The sequence below is a fragment of the Galeopterus variegatus genome, unplaced genomic scaffold, assembly GCF_000696425.1.
Source record: "Galeopterus variegatus unplaced genomic scaffold, G_variegatus-3.0.2 Scaffold8391, whole genome shotgun sequence".
In the NCBI taxonomy this organism is placed as follows: Eukaryota; Metazoa; Chordata; class Mammalia; order Dermoptera; family Cynocephalidae; genus Galeopterus; species Galeopterus variegatus.
The window spans coordinates 74,564-85,463 of NW_007734502.1; positions in this window are offsets into that span (position 1 = coordinate 74,564).

Consider the following 10,900-nt stretch of genomic DNA (forward strand, 5'->3'; position numbering starts at 1 on the left):
CACTTCTATTCAACATAGTGTTGGAAGCACAAGCCAGAGCAATCAGAGAAGAGAAGGGAATGAAGGGCATCCAGATTGGAGATGAAATCAAACTGTCCTTGTTTGTGGATGATATGATCCTATATATTGAAGAGCCTAAAGCCTCTACAAAAAAAGAGTTGATAAATGATTTCAACAAAGTTGCAGGATACAAAATCAACACACAAAAATCAGTAGCATTTCTATACTCCAACAGTGAACATGCAGAAAAAGAAAGCAAGAAAGCTAGCCCATTTACAATAGCCACCCCCAAAAATAAAATACTTAGTAATAAAGTTAAGCAAGGATGTGAAAAATCTCTATGCAGAGAACTACAAACCACTGTTGAGAGAAATTAAAAAGGACACAAGAAGATGGAAAGATATCCCATGCTCTTGGATCAGAATTAGCATTGTGAAAATGTCCATGTTGCCCGAAGTAATCTACAGATTCAATGCAATCCCCATCAAAATTCCGGTGACATTTTTCTCAGAAGTGAAAGAAACTATCCAGACATTTATATGGAATAACAAAAGACCATGCATAGCCAAAACAATCCTGAGCAAAAAAAATAAAGTTGGAGGCATAACACTACCTGACTTTAAACTATGTTACAAAGCTATAATAACAAAAACAGCATGGTACCAGCATAAAAACAGACACATGGATCAATGGAACAGAATAGAGAACCCAGAAATCAACCCATACACCTACAGCCATCTGATCTTTGACAAAGATACCAATTCTACGCACTGGGGAAGAGACTACCTCTTCAGCAAATGGTGCTGGGAAAAGTGGATATTCATATGTAGGAGAATGAAACTAGACCTGTAGCTTTCACCATATACCAAAATCAACTCAAAATGGATTAAAGAATTAAGTATACATCCTGAAACAATAAAAGTCCTTAAAGAACACATAGGGGAATCCTTCGAGGAAGTAGGAGTGGGTACAGACTTAATGAACATGACCCCTAAAGCACAGGCAACTAAAGGAAAACGGTTATATCAAAAAGCACAGGCAACTAAAGGAAAAAGGTTATTCTGCACAGCAAAAGAGACAATTAACAGAGTGAAAAGACAAGCAATAGAGTGGGAGAAAATATTTGCAAAATATACATTTGATAAAAGATTAATATCCAGACTATACAGGGAACTCAAGCAATGTTACAGCAAAAAAACAAATAGCCCAATTAAAAAATGGGCATAGTTGCTGAATAGGCATTTCTCAAAGAAAGGTGTATGAATGGTCAACAGACACATGAAAAAATGCTAAACATCACTCAGCATTCAGGAAATGCAAATCAAAACCACTTTGAGATACTATCTCACTCCAGTTAGGATGGCTAATATCCAAAAGACTGAGAGTGATAAATGCTGGTGAGGCTGTGGAGAAAAAGGAACCCTCCTACACTGTAGGTGGAACTGCAAAATGGTGCAGCCTTTATGGAAAATGGTTTGGAGGTTCCTCAAACAATCACAGATAGATCTACTGTATGACCCAGCTATCCCACTGCTGGGAATATACCCAGAGGAATGGAAATCATCATGTCAAAGGGATACCTGTACTCCCACATTTATTGCAGCATTACATACAACAGCCAAGAGTTGGAACCAGCCCAAATGTCCATCATCAGATGAGTGGATAAGGGAACTGTGATATATCTACACAATGGAATACTACTCTGCTATAAAAAAGAATGACATGGATGGACCTAGAGAGAATTATATTAAGTGAAACGAGTCAGGCACAGAAAGAGAAATATCAAATGTTCTCACTTATTTGTGGAAGCTAAAAATAAATAAATAAATAAACACAAAACCAAATAAAGGGCATGGGGGAAGAAGACACAACAATCACAACAATTCCTTGAACTTGTTAAGAGAAGTGAACAGATATGACGTAGTGGGGGGAGGGGAGAGAGAGTGGGGAAAGAGGAATGGGTCATGAAAATCAACTAGAGTGTATATTGAGAAGTTAAAATAAAAATAAAAATAAATAACCAAGTCGAAAATAAAATAAAAGTAGTTTTCAGTTTTCTGTTTCCACTTACTGTGTTCCTAATCATGTTACCTGATTTCAGCCCTGAAAATACACTACACTTTCTCTGCTCCAAGCCACTGCTGCCCTTCTAGATACTCAATCCAGAGGATACACCCTGTGCATTACTATCTGCAGGTTTCAAACTTTAAAGCATTTCATCCTTCTTGATAATGTTTTTCTACCTTGACTGCTTGCTTTTCTCCACTCATTTTTCTTTTTTGCCCTGTACCTAGAAAATTGTGTTTGTTCCAGGATTTTGTGTTTGGACTTCTCTTCTCGCTCTACACATTATAACTGGGTGGACATGTCAACCTTCGTGACTTCAACTTCAAAGTTGGGAAGTTTTACACACAAATATTCACGAGTGCTCTCTTCTGAGCTTGAACCATATATATCCAACAGTCCGCTAGGCATAAAAAAAATAAATAAACTCAGTTATCTCCCAAAGGCCCCATCTTTAAATATTGAAGGTTAGGATTCAACGTATGAATTTTAGAGAACACAACTCAGTCCATAACACCTTCCTAATTAATTTAAGATGTTCTTTTCTATTCCACTTCATCAGCAATAGTCTTTAAAAAAAATTTTTTAAATACTGGCTGAACACTTGTTTGCTGGGCACAGTACTGAAAGGACTATTTATTTATTCACTATTTATATTTAGTCTGCTTTCAAAAAAAAGATGCATCCTGGGAGTTTAAAAGCCTCACAGGAAACACTGACAAGGATAAAGTTCACAACCTACATGCAGGAAAACAGGGTAGATATCCTGGCTGTTGTTTCCGCTGTCCTGTTATCATTGTTCTCACGAGCATGGACATTTGCCTCTATAGCCATATCTTTCACTACTCTGGTCACTCTCTTTCCACCCTTCCTGATTTTTGTTGCTGGGTACAGTGACTGAGTCATCAGTTGGCTCTAGCCTTCAGGTGCCTCAACAGAAGCAAAAGGCAGCATCTTTGTCTGAAATGATGATCTGAACAATTCACATCTCCATATTCCTGAAATGAAGATGATGGTGATGACGATGATGATGATAACAGCAAGTAACCTTTACTAATCACTTACTATGTGCTAGGTATGATTTCATTTAATCCTCATAGCAATCCTAAGAGATGGGTGCTATTATCTTTTCCTTTCTGCAAAAGTGGAAACTGACACTTAGAGGTAGTAGGTATATTTATCAAGGTTATACACAGACAGTAATTCAGGGAGCCACGGAGCCATGCACTTTCCTGCCTCTGCCTCCGCTCAGATTATTTTCATCCCCTGAAATATTCTCTTTTATTGTATTCCTCTGATACATGGCTTAGAAATAGGGTGTTTCACTGGCCAAATTTTCCACATCATGGATGTGGTATAAATATATAGAGGGTAGAAAGGGGGTTTCAGGCAACATGAAAACTCCAACCATCACCAGTCTAGAGAGTTAATAGTGTGAAACTTATTTCTAGATCCAAGTCTCATTACTGACATTTAGTATTGAAACTTATTTCAGGAGACAACCACTGGGATAGCTGAGTAATTATAAATCTAATTTCATAAACTCTCTCTGATTTTACTTGTGCACATACTAGAACTTAATTCAGAACTTAAAAATTACTGTTAAATTGGAACAGCTGAATAAGCAGTAGATCTAAAATAAAGTCAAACAGATGCAATTCAATTATATTTTATAAACATAGTTCAGTAAAAGTTGTATTCAAGACACCATTTCCGTGTCTGATGTGTATTTACCAAGTAAAATACTTAAACTGCACTCCAGAAAGCATTCTAATTTAAAGAAAAAAAAGTGATGTATATTTCTTTGGCACTTCTTGTACCCAGACTTCCTGTGCACACACAATTCTCATGAAGTATTAAATGGATATATTAAGCTGAAGGAATTAACACTAAAAACCCATTCTCTGAAGGAGACTGACCTGTTTCTCTCTAGTACGTTCCCACTCACAGGGCCACTCTCAGTGTCTCAGGGGCTTATCTGGTAGCTGGTCCAGTAGCTGCCTCGGATGCCGCATTTAGAAGCTATTAACAGATGGCTTCAGGTTGAGGTCTGAATGTTCTGCATACCTTCATAGGTATCTATACATATACTAGGTATTAACTTTTTAGAATTAGAAATGGAACAGAATAGTGTGTGGTTAAATATGCAAGTTCTGAGATTAGATAGGTATGAGTTTAAATCTGGGCTCCACGACCTCTACTCCAGCATCTGGTTTCTCTAAGTCTTGGGCCTCATATAGGGAGAAGATATTGATGATAACCACTTTTTAGAGATGTATTAAGAATTATGTAAGAAAATGCATACACATTGCTTAACAAAGCCATTGGATAGATAGTGAGAACCAAATAATTAATAAGAGCCAACACTATTACTATTACCACCACCACCGTATTACTACACTTTCATTACTATGACTGTTACTATTACCATTACTCCAACTACCACCACAACTGCTACTGCTTCTAGATAGTGAGAACCAAATAATTAATAAGAGCCAACACTATTACTATTACCACCACCACCGTATTACTACACTATCATTACTATGACTGTTACTATTACCATTACTCCAACTACCACCACAACTGCTACTGCTTCTATACATAACTACACTATTTCTACTACTATTGTATCTTAATAAGTTAAAAATATATGTTTTCCATCCTCCCTTTCTCTTGTGTCCTTTTACTCCTATTTATAATGGAGAATGAAATTGTTTTTCCTGCCAAATGAGTCACTTGAGATTGGGACATTAATTTATTTGAGCAGATGTGTGTCAGTGTTTCTCTGAATAAAATGTCCCAATATGCTCTGCTGATATATTTCATGAAAAAACGAAGTGTGGGTTATACATAAATTCATATGTCAGCTCAAGTCCCACTTCCTCCCAAGAGCCTTCGGCCCAGATTGACATCGCCCTCCTCTGGTTTTGCATTGAGTGGGCTTCAGTCATGTGCCCACTCCGGAGCTGGGGAGAAAAACTTTCCCAAAAGAAATTTTGGAATAAGTAGAATGAATGAACTTTGGCTGGGGAAAAACTCTCTGCAGAGATCTCGCTTATTTTTTGTAACTACCTTAGCTCTAAACATAGTAAAATAACACAATAGGTACTCACAGTAAATTTTGAGATGAATGGATTATTATGTATTAGCCCCCTAACCGAAATCCTAATCTGTTTTTCCTTCTGCCTCATTGATACTTTATGGCCAGATCCTAAAAATATGGAAATGGTTCACTCAAAATTAACATCATTTCAAAGTTTAGATTAATTCAGGGGTTACAGGTCCATAAAGGACTAGTGTCATCCTGTCCTCCTTAGTTGCTGCACCAGGCAGAAGTAACTTCTCCCTCTCTTTGAACTTTTGCGTTACTTAGTCCACATATCTGCTACAGCATGTGCCATATGGACTCTTTGTTCTTATGTTTACTATTCACAACTCTTATCTAACTAGTAGAAATCCTGATTCTAAAAGGCTTGAGAAAACAACAGCAACAACAAAAAATAAAACAACTAAACAAGAATTACCAGCTCATGAAACTGAACATTCAGAGCTAGTCCTCCATCACAAATGATTTGATCCAAGGTTCTTATGATGTCAACAGAATGGGGTTTTGTTCTCTGTTTCTTTGACCAAATCCTTACCATTTGCTTTATTCTCAGTCCCACTGCTCACAAGACAGCTGCCACAGCTCCAGCCTTTGTCTCTTATTTACTTCTAATGGAAAGAGAAAAATCTCCTTCTCAAGACCCCCATGATAATCTCCTTGCTTTTCATGGACTCTAATTTAGTCTGAGGCCTATTACTGAATCTATTACTGCCCAATGTAATGGGATATACTGATTGGTTTAGTTCTACATCACATGCTCCTTCCCAGGGCTAGGTATGGGATAAAAATGAAGTACGGGTCTAAAAATGGGGGTGGCATTATTCCCAGAGGAATATCCAATTTGGAATCAGAAATAGAACTGTACACAGGGCCATAGAAACAAATCTGAAATATGACTTTCCCTTTAGATACTGTGTTTATTCATCGTCTTGACCACAATGCCTGGTGTAGTGCACGACACATGCTGAGGGAGTGCTTAACGTTTGCCAGAGGGAAAGAGAAAGAAAAGTTCTAACTAGCCTGGATGGACCATTGATTTGACATTTCTAACATTTTTGCAGTGTATCTATCAATACCATCATTCTTGGGGATGCATATTTGAAATGAGATTTGGAATTCAGAAATATGAAGTTACTCATCAGTTTGATTAGCTTTGGCCTGTGCCAACTAAAAGTTTTCCACAGCACTAGCTATTTGTTTCCTTACTCAAAACAATTCTTGGTAGAAGCACCAGGGAAGAAATAATTCTAGTCTAAATGAGGCTGTATTTTTACTTCTCGGTCCCTGATATTATGCACTGAGTCCTGGAGCCATATGATGGAAGAAATATTGCCCATTTTGGAAAGAATTTTGAATTGCCTCTTACAGAATTGGTTAGCAGAGTTTGCCTTTTGCCTTGATGAGGTAATTTGCCTTACCTCTCAGCTCCAGCACATTTTTGGCCCAATGAAGGTTTAATAGTAATAATGATCTCTATGCCCAGGGGTTAATTACAGGATAAAAATAGAAACTAAACCAGCTTCAGGTTTGCTTCTTCTAATCACATACTATTGTTACTACCATGGAGTTCATTCTCTTCTCACCTTCTCTCAAGGACCGGGCTGTGTAAACATGAACACATGCTATGGTTTGAATGTTACCTCCAAACTCCATGTTGAAATTTATTTTTAATTTTTTAAATTTTTTAAATTTTTATTTTTGTCCTTTTTGAGACCAGCCGCACCGCGCTCAGCCAGTGAGCACTGTGAGCGCACCGGTCATCCCTATATAGGATCCGAACCCGTGGCGGGAGCGCTGCTGAGCTCCCAGCGCCGCACTCTCCCGAGTGCGCCATGGGCTTGGCCCCCATGTTGAAATTTAATTGCCATTGTTAACAGTATCAAGAAGTGGGACTTCTAAGCGATGATTAGGCCATGAGGGCTCTGGCCTCATGAATGGATTAATTCAATTATTGCAGGAGTTGGCTCATTAGAATTGGAATGGTTTCCTTATAAGAGGACAAGTTTGGGCCCCTCTTGCCCTTTCTGGCCCTTCCATCTTTTGCCATGGGATGACACAGCAGGAAGGCCCTCACAGATGTAGCCCCTAGATCTTTGACTTCCCAGCCTCCAGAACCATGAGTCAAATAAATCTCTGTTCTTTATAAATTACCCAGTCTGTGGTATTCTGTTATAGGAGCACAAAACAGACTAAGACAACATGAGAACTAGAAATTACAAATTTGGAATCACTGATTTTCTTATTCCCCTGTTGAAACCACTTAACTTTCCATGGCCCTTCATTGCAGCGCTCATCTCTTCCATGAGCTACAAAGGGGAGATGGATTTAGGGTCCTCTGATGAGGATTAATGAATCAATACTTGTAATTTCCTTCAAAGACTGAATTCTCATGAGCTCAACTTTTTTTCTTTTCTAAAAATAAAATTGCTCTTGTTCAGTATAGTTTTTATTTAAAATTACCTTGAATGAATTTGTCTACTTTATGAAGTTGGAAGCTAGAAAGAGCCATATTGTTGAAGATATAGCAAAGGTGTGTTTCAGAATTTAATACCACTGGCAGGTAAAATATTCTATTGGTATGATAAAAGCTCAACTATAGAAACTCAGCTAGGAAAACCTCAGAACTTTATGAGTTTTTATTTTAAGGCAACTGTAAAATTGTTAATAGTCACTAACTAGATGGCTTGGTGATAGGGTTCTCAGTAAAGGGGCTGACCTGTTTATGAGGTAACAAAAAAGAAGTGAGAATGACAAGGCCCCAAAGAATGTTATGGCTGATAATTTATTCTTCAGTTTATTTAATTCCATTAGAGACAAGATGTTACTCTGCTAAAATATTGTCTGCCACTACAGTTTTTGGAAAGGTTTGAAATTGTTAATCAATGTTAAGGGACAGAAGCTAAGACCAAACAACTATAATTAATTTTCAAGAGATCCAAAGTTTATTTATGGGTTGATGTGGGGAATTTAGAAGAGTAATGGGTACCATGAGATGTCTACTGAAAAAGAAAAAGCAGTAATACGTTCTGTACAAAAAAAGGGCTTCAAGATGCAATAGGAAATAAAATAAAGATTTTTCAAAGTATCAGCTTCCGAAAATTGCTGTAAACAGATATGATCTATAAAAAAATAGAGACTAATATCTGAATATATCTTACAGGAAAAATTTTAACATTTAAAATCAAAATGTATTTTACTAATTTTCACAGTAACAAATGCTCATTGAATAAGTTTTCAAAAATTCTTAAAAGTTTAAAGATGATTAAAATTATCTAGTCTCATTACTCAGAAATAGTTACTTTAAGTATTTCAGTATTTTTCCTTCCATCCTTACCTGAATTTATTTCTTATTTTAACAAACAAACTTTTTTCTAAATCTTTAGGAAATGTTTAGAAATTAGAGAAAAATTAAAAGATTTTAAAGTTAACCACAATTCTATCAGCAAGCAATAACCAGTATTAATATTCTGAATATATTTGCTTCTAGTATTTTACTATTTATTTTTCCATAGTTTTCATATACATTTTTTTCATTTTCCCCACTTTAAAATTACAATCATGCAACCCAGAAATTTTGCTCTTGGGCATTTATCCCACAGTAATGAAACTTATGTTCCCACAGAAACCTGTACATGAACATTCATAGAAGCTTTATTAATGATAGCCAAAAGCTGTAAACAACCCGAATGTCCTTCAGTGATTGAAAAGTCAAACAAACAGTGATACATCAATGCCATGGAACACTACTCAGCAATAAAAAAGAAGAATTATTTGTACATGCAAAAACTTGGGTGAATCTCAAGAGAATTATGCTAACTGAAAAAAGCCAATCTTAAAAGGTTACCTATCGTATGTATTTATACAACACTCATGAAATGATAACATTGTAGAGATGGAGAACACATCACTGGTTGCCAGGAGAGGTGGAACAAAGAGGTGCCAGTTCTATAAAAGGGTAGATAGCATGAGGGATTCTTGTGATGGAACCATTCTGTACCTTGACTGTGGCAGTGGTTACACGAACAGACATGCTATAAAATTACATGGGAATAAACACACATAATGATCGCATGTAACACTAATGAAATCTGAATAAGGTCAGTGGATTTCATCAATGCCAATATCTTGGTTGGGGGAACTGGATGAAGGGTGTATGGCAACTGTGCATTATTCCCTACAACTCCGTGTGAACCTACAATTATTTTAAAATAAAAATCTAAGACAAAACAAGTCAAAAACAAAACAAAATCAAAATATAGCACAAGCATTTTACCATTTAAACAATTTTAGATGGGAAAACTCTCGGTAAACATAATTTTAATGCCTATATAATGGTCCTATTATATAAGCATTATTTACCTAACCATTGTCTAATACTGGATATTTAACATTGAGCTGTGTGCAACACTAACATATCACAAATAACAGTGCAAATCATAAAACTTTATTTTATTTCAGAGTATCTCCTCAGAAAAATATTTCATAAAGTGGGTGCTGTAGAACATTAGCAACCGTAATACAAAAATAAGGTTCTATGGTTAAATATGTTTGGGAAACAGCTTTGTTCATTCCGGGAATTGTTGGTCTTTAATAGACAAATGTACCTTGTGAATCACACAGAGGTGACAATATAATCAATGTTTCTAAAACTTATTTGCTCTGGAAAACCCCATGACAGATTAAAGATGACTGCTAATTCTTTGACTCCACTCCTCCTACTCCCGAATGTAGGTGGGCTCTGTGACAGCTCTGATCATTAAGACTACTGTGGAAGTGATGCTGTACCAGTTTGGAGGCACAAGACTTAAGAAACTGGCAGATTTCACTTCCTGTCCCTTGAAATACTCCCTCTGAGGGAAGCCAGCAGCTGTGTAAGAGGTCTCAATACCCTGAAACTGCCACATTAGCCCAATAGCCATGCGGAGAGATTGCGTGAAAAGAGACAGATGCTCAGCCAGCCTCACAGCCCAGGCATTAGACATGTGAATGGCACAATCTTGGACATTTTAGCTCCAAAAGAAATGAATGGAATAAAACCAAGGAATCAAGCCAACAGCCAGAACTAAGACTCCAGACATATGGTATCAATGAGGCCTTCCAGACATCTCCAGTCAATTGAGATAACCTGCTAAAGTATGAGTCACTGTAGAGCATACATGAACCATTTCCCCTATGCTCTCCCCAAATTTCCAAATCTTAAACCATTAGCACAATGAAATGATTGTTTACATCACTAAATTTAGGGTTGTTTGTTACACAGCTACTGATAACAATTACACCTCCTCTTTTTTGGCCATAGACTGTACCATAGTGTTTCAGATCATTTGGCTTTATAATCAGCATATCAAAATAGTCTGTAATTTACTAGCAGATTTACTGTCTAGGATTAACTACTCTATATACCATTGTGAGCCCTTTTCCTTCAAAACAAACTGGCTACTTTTTTAGGCATATTAGAGGGTACTACAAAACGTTCATGGAAAGATTCCTATTATCTTTCAATTATATTTTTCAACAAACTTTTTGAAGTATCCTCAATATATGAATACCCAGAGCAGTGTAGCTTCAATTTAACCATAGTACTTCTTGCAAGATTAGCTACATCAGCTGCTTCTACAAATTTTAATTGGTAACGATCTATGCACAAGGCGTATGTACCCTAGTACTTGGTTAAGCTTGCAATTAGGAAAGTCAGCTTTTTTCCTGAAGCAAAAGTGATTTCAATTC